The 15,944-nt window shown below is 50.6% G+C and overlaps 1 protein-coding gene across 1 annotated transcript in view; it reads left to right on the top strand.

The window, feature by feature from the left end:
- LOC144824687 (E3 ubiquitin-protein ligase TRIM56-like) overlaps positions 1-15,944 on the top strand; it is an 81,173-nt gene that overhangs the window by 56,652 nt on the left and 8,577 nt on the right. The gene's annotated exons all lie outside the window — the stretch shown is intronic.

Below are 15,944 nucleotides of genomic sequence, written 5' to 3'. Positions count from 1 at the left end.
ATACTGAACCTCCACGTTCAGTAAAATCAATTCTATGAACCTGGTCTACAAGATGGAGCTGTAGACATTCCTTGGTTCAGAAAATGGACTCTTACATTGGCTCATGTCGTCATCAGTATCAGGCAAATGTGGTCATAGTATCCATTCTCACTACAACACACATAGATATTCTTTACACGTCCTATATTTCAACAGTATTCAGTGACCCCTGAGCACTATCCACCTGCATGGGCTCTTTTTTGGCTACTATCTTTCATCTGGTCCGGTTTCACAACTGTTTTTTTACTATTGTCATTTAAAAATTTTTTTTTTTACAAACATCCTTCTTTCCCTCATGAGCTGATCTAATTGTAATTATCAAATTCAAAGTGTAATCAAGGAAAGACAAAGGGCTGGGTTTGCGATTGTTGTAACAGTTTAGAATATGATAAGTGGTTATGTTTTTGTCTCACTGTGGCTACCGTATTTGCTTTGTCAATATTCTATTTTGGTTTGACGGAAAGCGAGGGAATGACAGAAGGCTATTGGTTCTGTGTTGGAGAGTAGCTTAGTCATTGCAGGGCTGAAATAAAGACATACTTATATATGTTCGACTTTATCTACGTTCATGTTTCCATGAATGCGTAAGAATTTGCAATGGTTTTGTCTGTGAATATGATATGTAGTTGAATTCTAAGAGTGTTATGACTTGTATGTTACATGACATAACATTTTGATTTTCATTTAATCTTTGTATCCTCTTCGCAATGTACAATTACTTCAATTATGATTGCCATATTTACAAGTTACAATTTATATTGGAAGTATTCTAAATTTACGATATAGTTTTGTGTCCATTTTTTATTATATTTCTTTTTATTAAGCAAAAAACAAAAAAAACAATACTAAAACTGAGAACTTGAGTCTCAGGTGAGTACATTCAGTTTCAAAGCATGGATACGAATTGACACAATACAGGATCAAATAACAACAATCAGTGATAGGGTCAAGGGGAGTCCTGTTCTTCTGGACCTAATCCCGTCAAGGGCGGCTCACAGATTCCCCCACGATGGGCATTCCAGTCTCCCCAAACCTTCCCCCACTTCTACGGGCAGCCCCATGCCATATACACCGATCTCTCTCGAAACATGCACCAATCAAGATCTTCCGCCCATTTACCAATACAGGGCGGTTGACTGGCCCCCCCAAAGTTGTGCGATGTTACGTTTGGCCACCATATAGGCAAGGGTCACCCATTGCTTCTGGTACGCACCCAAGTCAGTCGGCTCCCACACATTCAGCAGACATCTCCGGGCCTCCGGCCGCAACTCCTCACCCAGAACGTCCCTCAACTCCTTGTGGATTTTTGTCCAATACCTCTGGATTGCATCACAATGCCAAAGGATATGCATCCATGTACCAACTTCACCGCAACCTCTTCTACAGACTCCACTCTCAGCTTTCCCCATCCGCATCAGACGAGGCCCTGTTATGTAGGATCTATGCAGTATCTTTAATTGGACCAACCGGAGCCGCATCTGGACAGCAACTTCTTTAGGGGACGACACTGCCTCTGTCCAGTCCTCCTCATCAAGCTCTAACCCATCCGCACTCCACTGAGTCCTAAACTGTGTCAGCGGTCCCCGGAGCTGTTAACTAACTTCCTATAGATCAAAGAGATGGTCTTCTCAGGAATATGACCATCCAACACACGATCCTCAAGAGGAGAAGCCTCCGGAAGCCCCGCGTCCTTGGTAACATGCGTGGTAAGGGCGTGCCGATTCTGCAAATAGCAAAAATACTCGTTTTGATGCAAGTATCGAGTCTTTCCCCCACACGTCTTTGATACGGGTAATCCCGATGAGATCCCATCTGTCGAATCCCTTAGTCCTCCATAAGCTGCCCAACCCTTCAGAATTCAATAGGGGGGTGGCGAGTGTCAATCTGCCCTCCCACCCCAGACCCCTATTAGCTGTGTGCCACACTCGTACCGCGTGCGCGGTCGGGCCTGTCAATAGAAACTTCCCGGGCCTGGCGTACAGCGCCCGGTCAAACATCCCGCCCGGGGCCTGACCCCGGTCCATGGCATATCCCAGATCCCCGGGGAGTCCGTAAACAATGTGGTTCACCGGGGCCAGCTGTGAGGCCCAGTAGTTCTTCCCCAGATCCAGAAGTCCAATCCCGCCGTCATACCATGGAAGGGTCAGCTTGTTAAAGGCGATTCGGGCCCCACCGTCCCAGAGGAGTCGTCTCTGAAGAGCCTCTATCTCTCTGAAGTATGCGGCCGGCACCGGGTCCATTGAGTTTTGCAAAGCGTACAAGAACCGAGGCAAAGCCATCATCTTAAAAAGGACCGCCCTCCCAAGCAGGGAGAGAGGAAGAGCCTTCCAGCGCTCCACATCTTTCCTGCACCTACTCAGTGGGGAGGCCAGATTATTATCGTACCGCAATTTTGGATCAAGCGTAATAAATATACCAAGATATTTGAACCCTACCGTCTCAATATGGATAGGACACGTCGCGGGGATCGCCGGTGGGTCTCCCAGGCGTCCATCGCAAACCCTGTATTGATCTGTCCCATCTAACCCAGGCAGCCAATGAATGAATGAATGAATGAAGTCCATCTTATAATGCGCTACTTAGCCCAAAGGGCATCAAGGCGCCTAATCCAAAGAAGATATCCACATAGCAAGCTTATTGGTAAGCCTTAATAAAGCACCATGTTTTTAATGCTTTTCTAAAAAGAGGCAACGAAGGTTGCATCTTTATGTCGGAGGGGAGGGCGTTCCACAGACGGGGGGCCACGGTGGCAAAGGCCCTGCCTCCCCATCTGACTTTTTTGCTACGCGGGATGCACAAAAGATTCTTATTGGAAGAGCGAAGGCTCCTACTAGGAGAGTAGGAGATTAACAGAGATCCTAGATCATCAGATGGTCCTGCCAAAAGCGCTCCAAAAACCAGACAGAGGATTTTCAACACAATTCTTTGCTGGATCTGGAGCCAATGGAGGTTCTTCCTGGCTAGGGTAGCAGAGAAGGACTTGGGGGCATCCAACACAAATCTCGCAAAAGCATTCTGCACGCTCTGAAGGCGTTGAATATGGCCCTTATTAATATCTGCATACAGAGCGTTGCAGTAGTCTAATCGAGAAGACACCAGCGCGACTACAGTCTGTTTACGTGCCTGGGGGGAGAGATAGTGGGCGATTCTCCTCAGAATCCTAATGACTCCCCAACAGGTAGCCACCGTTCGATTTACCTGCAGGTTCATAGCCAGCGAGGTATCAAAGATGACTCCAAGGTTCCTGGCAGAAGGCGATGGTGTAGGACAGGCTCCCAATGATGGAGGCCACCACTCACTGGACCAGACATTCTGTTCCTTACCAAAGATCAGCACCTCGGTTTTATCGCCATTCAGCTTCAGGGAATTGCGGATCATCCATTCTGCAACTACTTGCATGCAATTCCTGAAGCTGAACGCGGTGGTGCTGACCGAGTGGGTCAAGGACACCATAATCTGTGTATCATCTGCATATGATACAACCTCCATCCCCTGCGATTTAACTAACCTAGCAAGGGGGGCCACATAGATATTGAACAGGGTCGGACTTAACGCCGACCCTTGAGGGACCCCACATTGCAACGGTTTAGCAGGGGAGAGGAACTCTCCAAGCTTAACCCTCTGCTCCCTGAGTTCTAAAAAGGAAGACAGCAGACTCAACGCTGGGCCCTGCACTCCTACCTCCCTCAGACGAGTTGTTAAAGTCGAGGGGGACAGGGTATCGAATGCTGCCGTCAGATCTAGAAGGACTAACAGGGTAGTCTGTCCTTGATCAACCTTAGTTCGGATATTATTCATCACCACAGTAAGTGCAGATTCCGTGCTGTGTAATTTCCTGAACCCATGTTGGGATTGGTCCAGGTAGCAAGAGGAATCAAGAAAAGTGGTGAGATGAGAATTAAGGTGAGATTCCAGCATCTTAGCAGGGGCAGGGAGCAGGGAAATGGGCCTGAAGTTTTTAAGATTTTCTGGGTCCAAGGTAGTTGTTTTAAAAAGGGGCTTAACAATGGCCTTTTTCCAGGCTGCCGGAAAAATGCCCTGAAGGATAGCACCATTCATCACCTCCAATAAGGGCTCCATAGCGAGGGCAAAGAGCAGCAGAGACAATGGGCACCCCTGTCTGGTTCCCCTTCCCAACGGAAAGTCACGGAACTTACAATTGTTGACGACCACTCTAGCCAGGGGGTTCGCATACAGCAAGCGTACCCAGCCGATAAACTCATCTCCAAAGCCCAGCTTAGCCAAGACCGCAAACATATACCCCCACTCCACCCTATCAAAGGCCATTTTGGCTTCGACGGATACCAGCACCGTCGGCTCCTGGATTTTGGAGGAGCCTCCTAGGACTCCGTGGGGCCGTCGAAAATTGAGCGCCGTGTTACGGTGTGGCATAAACCCGGATTGATCAAGGTGAATCAGGGTTGTAATCACTTTGATCAACCTAGTGGCCAAGAGTTTCGCAAGTATCTTAGGTTCCGCATTAAGAAGTGATATGGGCCTATAGGAGGAACATTGTGTCGGGGGCTTACCTGCCTTGTGTATGACCACAATACTGGCCACCCTCTAGTCAAAGGGGAGTTCCCCCTTCTCTTTACATTCCAAAAACATGGCACGGATGTGAGGGGCCAGCTTGGCAGCATTTAATTTATACAGTTCAATAGGGATACCATTGGGGCCCGTAGCTTTACCCGATCGTATCTGCCTAATTGCTTGGGCCATCTCCTCGTCTGACAATGCAGAATCAAGATATCTACTATCTTCCTCTGACAGACATGGCATGACTATATCCTTAATCATCTCGGCATTATCCATTTCTGTATAGTCACCACAGGCCGTATAAACCTGCCGGTAATAATCAGAGAACTCCTCCGCCACAGCCTGTGGCTCTGTGTTCCTGCGCAACTGTGATCCTTCCAGTTCAGGTACTAATCTAGATGCACATTCTCCGTGTTCGAGCCATGCGATCAGCTTGCCACTTTGTCGCCGTGCTCATAGATATGGCTCTGGACGGCATTATGCTGAGCCACAGCCCTATTCGTAACCAGATTTTTATACTCCTCCTCCCGGAGATGCAACAAATGGAGCCCCGCCTGTGTGCATGACCTAGCCACCTCCACGAGAATAACTTCCGCCTCCTTCTGCGCCACTTCTGCATGGCCTGCCCTCCTCTTCCCTGATACCAAGGACAATAACTCTCCTCTAGCGACCGTCTTGTACGCTTCCCAGAGGGACCGTGCAGAGGCTACCGACCCCGTGTTTTCCATGAAATAACGGTCAGACATACGGAGAATCTCCCTCTTTATAGCGGGGTCTTTCAACTGCCAGGCGCCGATGGGAGCCACTCTACCGACTGTCGGTAGGTCAAGAGCGAGGGAAAGCCATAACGGGGAGTGGTCGGAAATTCCCCAGCCGAGAAATCTCACTTCCTGGATCATGGGCGCCATCGCCGCAGGAAGCAACAAGTAGTCCAACCTAGACAGGCTGCCATGAGCAGCCGAGACATGGGTATAATACGTCAATGTTGGATTACGTACCCGCCAGCTGTCTACCAGCCCCAGCGTATCAAGGAATTCCGAGAGGCATTTCTGTGTCTGTCTGAGTGCCCGGGGTGGACTTCGATCAACCTCCCCATCAACCACGAGTTAAAGTCCCCCCCTAAGACTAGACCGCCAAGAGGCAACATAAGAAATATAATACTCAAATCCCGAAAGGTCTCAATCTGAAAGCCAGGCGGCACATAAATAGAGAGAAAGGTGATCGTCCGCCCCCCAACCAGTCCGGAAACACTGGCATACCTGCCCCTTTGGTCAATCCACGTGGCCTGAACCACCAGCGGGAACGAGTTTTTGACCAGGATACCAACACATCTAGAGCCGGTAGTAAATCCAGCATACGCCACCAATATATACCCTCCCTTATGGAGGGCCATGCACCAGTTCCCGACTAGATGCGTCTCTTGAAATAAAATCACATCTGGGGAATGTCGCCTAACCAGTTGACTGACCATCCGCCTCTTGATCTGATCACCCAAGCCATTCCTATTCCAGCTCAACACTCTCACCTCGACCCTCGGCTATTTTGCGTCGCCGGACCCATGCAGCAGACAAAGCGCAACAATGATATCACCTGAGCTCAAACAATAAAAACACTCTCCAACTAACCAACTAACTAAAGATAGGAATGAGGAGGAAGACAGCTCCTAGGGACCACCCCCCATCCCCCAAGCCCCAAACCCCACGTAAACAGCGACACCCATGACATTCTAAAATAACGCGCCTGCCGAACACCCCACCATTAATTTCCAGAAGCGGCACCCTCTATTCCTGCTCTAACTCATCTGGGATCTCTACAGTTTCGGTCTTCCCGGACTCTGGCCCAGGCTGTGCGTACAACCAGTCCGAAGCAATGGCAGGATTATCAAAAAACCACGTTTTCCCATTAAGCTCAATCCGCAGTCTAGCCGGGAACAACATGGCCTACTTCAAACCCTTTTCTCTAAGCCTCCTCTTAATCCCAAGGAATCCCTGGCGCTGCCTTTGCACAGCTTGCGTGAAATCAGGGGAAAAGGAAAGGTTAGCGTTTTCGAATTTCAGGGGGCTTCCAAACCTGGAGGCCTGCAGGATAGCGTCTCGATCCCTGAAGTTAAGTATTTTCGCAATCAGCGGATGCGGAGGAGCCCCAGGCCTCGGCCTGCCAACCGGGACTCTATGCGCCCTTTCGACGGTAAAGAAATTGCTCAGTCCCTTGGGTTGAAGGTGTGTAAGGACTAGATCCTCAACAAATAAGTCCGGGGTCGGGCCCTCAGCTTTCTCGGGAAGACCAACTATCCTAAAGTTGTTTCTTCGGGCCCTCCCTTCATAATCATCAAGCTTCCGGCACGTGAGTTCCCCGGCCCTCTTGAGCTCCCGTACCTCCTGCTGTAACTCTGCCACATCGTCCATCAAGCTCGCTGTTTTAATATCCAAGGATTTGACCTTCTCGCTAGTTTTAGTGAGATCTGCACGAATAAGATTAACCTCAATAGTTACTGTATCGAGCTTCTGGTCAAGCGACTCCATTCTGTGTCCCAATTATGTTTTCACCCCATCGATCGCTGCCATAACATCGAGAACCGTGGGTTTTTCCTAAATAGGTCCTTTTGCTTTCTTCTGCCCGTTTCTGACTTTTGACTTTATAGCGCGGGGATGCCTCCGGGTCACCAGGCGCTCTATAAATCTCTAAATAAATAAATAAATGAATACCAGAGGGCTAGGCAGGTGCTTCCCAAATCCTGCGACTTCTTAAGGTCCTGCAGGGATCCCCTGGACGTCGTGTATCGGTCCAATTTATTGGACTGAACATATCGAGCACCCCTAGAGGACCGAGACTGGGATTTCTCGGAGTCCGGTTCAGACGCCATCCCGGAGCGCCAGGCAGGGCTCTCAACAGGTAGCTAAAACGTCGGTGACGCACACACAGTGAACACCAAGTACGTCCGCTTCCTTCACCCACCAGCCCACCGCCTCATACAATCTCAGTGTCCACTTTTACCTCAGGGCGTTAGACCACTCCCAAGCCACATCACTCGTCCTGCACCGGCCGCCTCCAGGAAACAGTCATTAGCAACACCGGCAAGCCAAGGGGTCCATATCTCAACCGTGCCCCCACAAACCCTCCCTTCGATCTTACCGGCTGCCAGGGAATAGGGGGAAGGGCTCAGAGCGGGGTAGGAGGCCAATCTTCTTGCAGTGCCACCGAGGCCGTAGAGTGCACACACGTTTAATAGAGGAGTGCCCCACGCTTCTTGCGCCCTCCGGGCCGGTAGAAATAGTTCCCAGCCGCAGTATACTCGACCGCCGGGAGCGCCTCAAGGAGCCTCCCAGCACTTTCTTCTCCGGGGGCTGCGTCGCTCAGTCTACCACTCCCGCTCTCGAATCCGTCACAGAACTGGAGCCGAGGCCACAGCACACCTGACACACGAAATGGCTCTCTCACGCCCCGTCTCGATGAATCAGCAGCCTCTCGCCAGCGCACCAGGGGCACCCCACAGCCGCAGCAGTGGGCACAAGCGGGGGGGAGGAGGGGATCCCTAGCACCAAATACACGGGTCAGTCACCCGCTGCTAGTCCAGAGTCAGCGCCACTAGGATCCGGTCGGCCCCACCGGTATCAGGTAGAGCATCCTGCAGGTCCCAACCAGCCGCGCCCCCCACTCGAGCCCCAGGCTCAGCACTCCGCAGCGCTTCGAATTAGCACGCACTTCACTCCGGTCCCCGACAACACAGCGGGACCGGAGGTATCTCGGGGGCAGATGCGCGGGTGCTCCGCCGATTGCATCACGCCTCTGCCCACCGCTCCAGGCACGGAGCCAAGTCCGCCGCGCTCGGTGCTCCAAAGGGCACCCGGAGCCCCACCCGGTGCTACCAGCGGGGAGCGCGACCGGGGTGGGGAGGGGGGTAAGGGCCCACACTGGATGTATATGTAGATGCCGCTCACTTCGGGACCAAACCCCGCGATCTTCCGTTCCGGCCGGCACTTCCGGTCTGTGGCCGCGGCTGTTGTCCAACTCGCCGCCGGCCGCGTCTCCCACGCGAGCCCCGGGCTCCGCAGTCCAGAGGGGCCTAGACGTCCAAACACGCCGCTCCGGCCCCCGACCTCACAGCCGGGCCGGAGTTACTTCTGGGGGGTGCGCAGGGTCTCCGCTGGACATGAGGCGACGCTGTGTCACAGGAGGTGGTCAGGATATGGGGGCGAGGATTTTGTCCCGGCAGAGCTTCTGACCTACGTGGCCATCTTGGGCGCGCGTTAGGCTCCTCCTCCCTTGTGTCCATTTAAAATTTTTATTTTAATATTTTAGGAGGAAGGGCGTGTTGAATATGATTTACACTTTGATAAGTGATTATTGGCCAGATGTATCAACATTTGATTCTGCGAGTCTATAATAGCAAATTTTACCGATTCGCTATTATAGACTTGCAAAATGCAATGTATTTAGGTTTCTGCAAAAAGTTTGCGATTACTATGCATTCCTTTAATGCAACTCGCAAATTGCGAGTCGCAAATAAGGAATGGCTTCCCATTCATTCCTATGGCCTAAAGGCCATAGGAATGAATGGGAATTGCGTGTGCAATTTGCGAGTACCCAATAGGTATGCGCATGCAATTTCAAGGATGCCAAAAGGACACCCTGTTGCACCTCTGAAATATGCATGTGTGCACCTATGGGCATGTTTGTGCACAATAGGGCCCTTAGAAAATGCAAAGATGTCCATTTTCCTAAGGATTTGCAGTTTACCACCAACTCGAAGTTGGTGGTAAAATGTAATTCCTTAAAGCAGGGCCGCAAATTTAAAAGTGCTTCCCGCATTGCATTTAGAGAAACGCAAATTGCGATTCTCTAAATGCATTCACAAAATAGGTAATCCCAAAAAAGTGCGATTCCCTATTTTGCGATTGCCTTTTGGGATGATACATACAAAAAGGCTTTTTTCTCGTTCGCGTTCTCATTCTATGAATCAGCCCGTTTGCAAACGGGAAAACGCTTGATACATTTGGCCCTATGTTCTTTGTCTCCTTGTGCCTACCATATTCGGCTTTGTCAATATTTTATTTTGGAATGTGGGAAAGGGAGGGCGGGACTGGCAGCAGGTGATCTGTGCCATGTTGAAGAGGATCTCGTTACCGGGCTAAAATAAATACTTAACTTTGACTTTACCTACGTTTGTGTCTGCATTAATACAGAGCTGGTATGTATTCCTCAGTGTTGTCATGAGGTCATAGAACTGCCTGAGTTCTAGCTTGCCTTGTGAATTTCTTTTAGAATGTTTTCTCATGAAAATAAAGTTTCGGTTTTCGGTTAGTGCTGAGCTACTTGAGGTGCTAAATCTGTGCCTGTGTGTGGCGCTGTCTTTGTCCTTGAATAAAAACAGCATCTCGTTCAAACAATCTCCCTGCCATATTGCTCTTCCTCTACCAAGGATTTACTACACTGGGCCTTATCTAACGGGTCCACTTCGCCTTGTAAAACAGAATCTGCAGTCTCACTCTTCACCCCTCCACACCCCCCAACATGCAGTTCATGAAGACTATTCAGAAACTCCCTGCTCAACAAAAGGCCTAAATATATTTTTAGGTTTCGCCTACGTAGCGCACATTGCATAGGAGGAAACCTTTAGGAATCAATGCCGTTTTTGGCCCAAAACGTGCAGGCGTTGCATTGCTTGCACATTTGGCGATTCCCTTGCGGAAGTGGGCTTTGAAGCCATCTGTTTGTAATTAACAAATGGTTCCTGCTCGCTCCCACAAAAAAAACAGGCGCCCGCCCCCTCCTTTCTCCGCTCCTCCTGCTGCCTCCTCCTCTCCTCGCAAACTTGTTATCTTTGGCTTTCTTTTTCCTGCTCCTACCATTCCGACTCTTTTTTTATTTTTTATTACACAACACCGGCTGGGTGGGTTCCCGTCTCTTACGCATCCACACTGTCAGGCAACTTTAATATTGTTGCAAACGGCTGAAGTATCAGGTAAAACCCACTTCAAAGAAGGCTGAGATATTAAAACGAGGGGCGTATTCATTTTCACAGCGCTCCTCCCAGAAAACTGTCACACAAAAAATCTGAACATCCCCCAACCTCCGCCGTCGCCGCCCTCCAGCATGCGTCACATCACACGACCAGCCCCCGTTGTCTAGCTCAAACCCCTCATTGGCTGACGTCCAGATAGCATGTGCTCTACTGTTGGACTTGGCCCTTCTGGCAGGTTCACCCCTGAAGTTTTTGCTTGTTCTATGTGCCCTGGGGATGGTGATTCCCACTCTGAGTGCGTGTGGTGAGAGAGGCCTGCCCTCCCATAGGAATGCATGGGGAATGTGTGTGTCCCTGGTAGTTCCTGATGCGTGGGGGGTGCAGGCTCGAGTCTGGTATGTGCGGACTCGTGTGATTGAATGCTGCCAGATGATGTATGCGGCGTGTATTTGTCTAGTGTGGAAGTGCCACTTCTAGACATGGGTGTGCGTGTGCAGTAAGTATGCTGGTGCGTGATTGGCTGAAGCTGGCTGGGGAGCCTGGCTCCAGGAGTCTGTGTGGGTCTGCCCCGGTGGTGAATGGAGAGATTAGCATGCTGATGTGAGGGAGGGGCTGCACCTGGGTCCTGAATAGAGCTGGGCTTTTCCCACACAATGCTGGCTCCACCCCCTGTGGTGCGACTGATGACCCTAGCCTGCCGGATGAATGGAAAGGGTGGCTGGGGAAAACAAAGTACTCCCAAAACCAGTTGCGACTGGTTTCTCCCCCACCCTGCACCTTTAGACAAAGGATTTCAATGTATAAAAAGGGGATGTGTCTCCTTACAACTTGTTCTTGTTCCCAACTCGAATCTACCAGGGGCATGCTGCTGCTTGGGCCCAGGGGAAGGCTTGCCTCCCTGGGCCCTGCCCGGCCCCTGGACTGCTGAGGTCCTGGACCCCTGAAGGACTTTGATGCTTGCTGTTGCCCTTGCGCCTGGGAGCGCTTTCCGTTGACCCCTGGCGCTTGAGAGCGCTATTTGTGTGCCTAGCGCTTGGGAGCGCTGTTTTTCTCAGCCGGTGCCCACCCGGCATCTGCCCCGTTATGTGAAGGTTTCCTGGACCCCAGCGAGTGCCTACCTCACTTTATTTCTTATGTAATTGATTCTCGAGGGAGCCTACCCCTCATCGTCCCCTCGAGTTCACCACCGCTGGCCCGGGACCCCTCCTGACGTCCTCCCCGGGCCGCGCTGGGATTTGCTGCCGGCCCGGGATTCCCTCACGACGTCATTCCCCGGGCCGCGCCGTGATTGGCCGCCGTCCCGAGGAGATTCCCCGGTTCAGCCCCCCGAAGCAAGACAAGGCAGGAAGCGGCGGGAGCCTACTCCGCGCTCCTGCATTTCCCCCCAGAAGCCGCCGTTCCCCCCCCCTGGGGGCTCCCACGAGCGAGGGAGAGCCCCGGAGAGCGAGAGGATGCCGCGGCACCCGAGAGTCCCGAGGAGCGGGAGCTCTCCTGATGGTGCTACCAGACCCGGTGAGTGTAGTGAAGGAGAGGAGGGGCGTCGGGGCACATTGCCGGTGCCCGCCCCTCCTCACCAGTGCGAATGCCTGGGTGCTCAGAGGCCCGTGGGGCCTCACCTGATGCCGAGTTCCCCAAAGGGGACTCCACCTATTTGAGTCAGAGCCCGAGAGGCTCAGGGGGCAGTTCTCGATCGCGAGTCCCCTGAGTGGGACTCCACCAACCCCTCCCCCCCTCACGTTTATTCATGAGCCCGAGAGGCCCCCTGGTGCCCCAGTGATCTCGAGTCCCCAGAGGAGGCACTCCAACGAAGGCCCCACATTGTTCTCGAGCCGGAGAGGCTCCACCATTTGCATTTCTCCATCAGAGCCTGCGAGGCTCCCACGTTGGCCCCATCATCTACAGCTGCCCAGCACTTTGTGGGCAGCTGCCACGTTTAGGTTGTTCTTGGCTACCTGAAGCCTGCCCTGACATTGCGACATGGGGCGTCCTAGCCCAGAGAGGCCAGTTGGCCTGGAGAGAGTTATGAGTTCATGCTAATGTGATTTCTGAAAAGTATTTTGTCCTTTCACCTCTGAATGTATTTCTGATACGTTATGTGCCTTGTCCTTTCACCTCTGAATGTTCTATGCTTCATGTATGAAGCTTCTGGTTGTTATATCTAAATGCTAGTCTTACCAAGTGCATATTCCTGGCAGTGGTCCTATGGCCCTGTCCTGTACATAATCCCCTGTAAATTCTGCCCGTGCCTGTTGGCACATTGTAAAGTGTGTGTTCCTATCTAATGTGGTTTTCAATCCAAAGGTTATTTTTACATATACTTTGTGTGGAGTTCCCCTTTGTGGGGGGCCCTGGATGTTGTTGCTGGTGGGTGCGTGCGCAAATGCTTTACAAATCGCCTCCGAGATAGGCCATACTGCTCGTGCCAAGCTACCAAGGGGGTGAGCAAGGGTTGTCTTGGCGGGTGACTTCCTTACCCTAACTTAGGAATGGTGGTTTCTGCCTGGCTTTGGCGCAAGCCTTAGCCGACCAGAAATCCCATTTCTAACATCTACTTACATGGGAGGGCCACCTCCAATTGGTCGGGCAAAGTGAATCAATGAGGAGAGGGCGGATGTTAAAAGATGACAGGCTCTTAGGATTAGCACGGCTCCTGGCTGTGTTCACGCTTTCTGTCTCCTCTTCATGCCAGGCTCTAGCAAAGATGTCGGTGCTCGGCAGCCAGAAACGTCAAATATGAGATTAAGAATCTTGTTCCCGCGCCCGATGTATCCCACACAAAGTCGCATTCCAGCGGTTTGCTAAATAGCTGCCATGGGTCCTGGGCGCTGCTTATCCGAAGAATGGCGGCCCTCCAAGGGAGCTACTGTGAGATCCGCCAATTCACTGCGAAGCCGACCGTGAGTGAGCGCTAATCATAATGGCTGCGCATGGAGTTTGAAAGCCACAGAGGGGACTTGTCACTCCGCACTTTTCTCCTTGACGAAAACAAGCTATTAGTTGGCATATCAGAGGTCCCACGTGTGCTGGTGAGAAAGGTCGGGTGGGAGGGGTACGCAGCCGCTTAACACTCTGGTGTGTCTGGACTTCTGTGGAGGACTGTTGAGTTGGCTCACTCAATGGCATTTCATAATCTCAGTGGGTCATGTGAGCACTGATGGCATTCCATTGGCGGCGCGTCGGCCATCTGTGTTCTCAATGGCAGTGTAACCATACACAAGGGAGTAGCCAGAAAATTCAAATACCCCCCACTTTCAACTAAATTCTGACGGCACCAAGGTAGCAAAGAAAGGGAGCCCGATCATCCCCAGAAGAGTTTTCTTAACTCTTCCATCCAATCATTTACCCATTCATCCTTGCACCCTTCCATTGACTCACTGATATCCACCATTTCACCTTTACATTCTGCATACATTCATTCTTTCATCCATCATTCAATATTTCACCATCAATCTGTCCATTCATCCATGTTTCCACCCATCCATCTTTTCACTCATCCACCCTTTCACCCCATTCATCCTTTCATCCCGTTCATCCTTTCACCCATTCAACTACCCTCTTATCTTTCCACTCAACCATCCATGTATCCTTTCACCTACCCAACACATAATTTCACTCATCCACCCTTTCATCCATCCTTTCACCCACTTATATATCTTTTCACCCATTCACCCGTTCACCCATCATTTTACCCACCCACACATTCTTTTACCCATCCACGCGTTTATGCATACCACTTTTGCATCATTTCACCCATTGAGGCAGTCACCCGTCCCTTTACCCACCCATGCATCTGTTCACTCACTCATGCATGCATCCTTCTACCCATCCACCCTTTCACCAATTCTTTCACCCATCCACACTTTCGCTCACCCACATATCCCTTCAGCCACTCGCCTTTTCACCCATCCTGTCACCCAACAAACCCATCCCTTCATCCAACTACCCAGACACCTACCCATCCTTTCAGCCATTTGTCCTTTCATACACCTTTTCATCCATTTCTCTACACCCATAAATTTCACTCATCCACCCCTTCACCAGGCCTTTCACCCATCCCCGCATCCTTTCACCCATTGACGCATTCATTCATCCTTTAACCCACCTGCACATCTTTTCACCCACCCACACATCTTTTCACCCATCCACCCAGCCTTACATCCTTTCATCCAACTACCCTTTCACTCACCCATGCATCCTTCCCTCATCATTCAACCCACACATCCTTCCACTGCCATGTATACCATCCTGTACATTCTTTCACCCACCCACAATCCTGTTACCCATCCACACTTTCACCCATACGTTCACCCATCCACACATCCCATCACCAATCTTTTCACCCACCCTTTCTTTTAACTTTTAAAACTTCTTTTCCTTTTCTATCGACCCATCTTTTTTCAGCATTAATTTTGAGGTTTTGCCTGAGTTGCAACCAGGGGAGGCCCATCCAGAACTCCACCCCCCCTCCTGCGGAAGCTGTTAAAGTGGGGGATTCACGACGCCCCAGACATAAGTGCAAACATTTAGGAATAGGAAAGAGGGAGATTAAAACAAGCATTGGCATAGCTAATAGGTCTCGCCTTTGGGACCTTATAAATGTTTAGCCATGCAACAGTTGATGTTTTTGCACCAAGGATATTGTGCTGGATAACTAAACACTTATAAGATCCCAAAGGCGAGACCTGTTGGCTATGCCAATGCTTATTAGAGTTGCCTTAGCTCCTCTTACCTCACTTTGGTGTCTAGGTCCCCGCCCTCTGGTGCCTAATTTGGGCCGGTGGTTGCCACTGGGGGGCATCAGCACCTATTTTTGGGACCAGCACTTTTTTCGCCACATCACATATTTTTTGAGGGGAAAACAAACAAAAAGAAAAGACGGAGGAAAAGAAACGCCGAAAATCCGTCACCATGAGAGAAAGCAGACACGTTAAAGATAACTTGGCAGGGAGTAACTGGCAGTGAATTAAAGAGGGGTGAGGTGGATTCGGGACTGTGCACCCTTGCTATTCACACTCTGACATTTTATAGTGCCAGCCATGGGTGTCCGAGCAGCGGTTTGAGCACCGACTGTAGCATTCTCCCAAGAATGGTAGCGTACAAGAAGTTTATTCAAGTATTGGTTTCTTTTTCTAACCCCTGCTGGAAAGAAAGCATCCAACATGAACGGTCTCCCAGCAGATCTGAACATACAGAACTCTAATACATCCTTACCATTCTATAATTCTAGAGCACAAGATAGCGTTCTACAATTAACTCTATACCTACCAAAGAGGTGCTCTAGGAAGTAATGCACAATTATACATTGGCACCTATTATTTTACAAATATAGTGCTGCTGCCCTCCAGTTGCAGAAATATCAGCAATACATTTCCACTGTCTGGAAAACAGCCTCACCTCCATCCTATGT

Source organism: Lissotriton helveticus, chromosome 3_1 (assembly GCF_964261635.1).
Source record: "Lissotriton helveticus chromosome 3_1, aLisHel1.1, whole genome shotgun sequence".
Lineage (NCBI taxonomy): Eukaryota > Metazoa > Chordata > Amphibia > Caudata > Salamandridae > Lissotriton > Lissotriton helveticus.
Note: the sequence above shows the minus strand (reverse complement) of the source record. Positions and strands in the feature narration are given on the sequence as shown.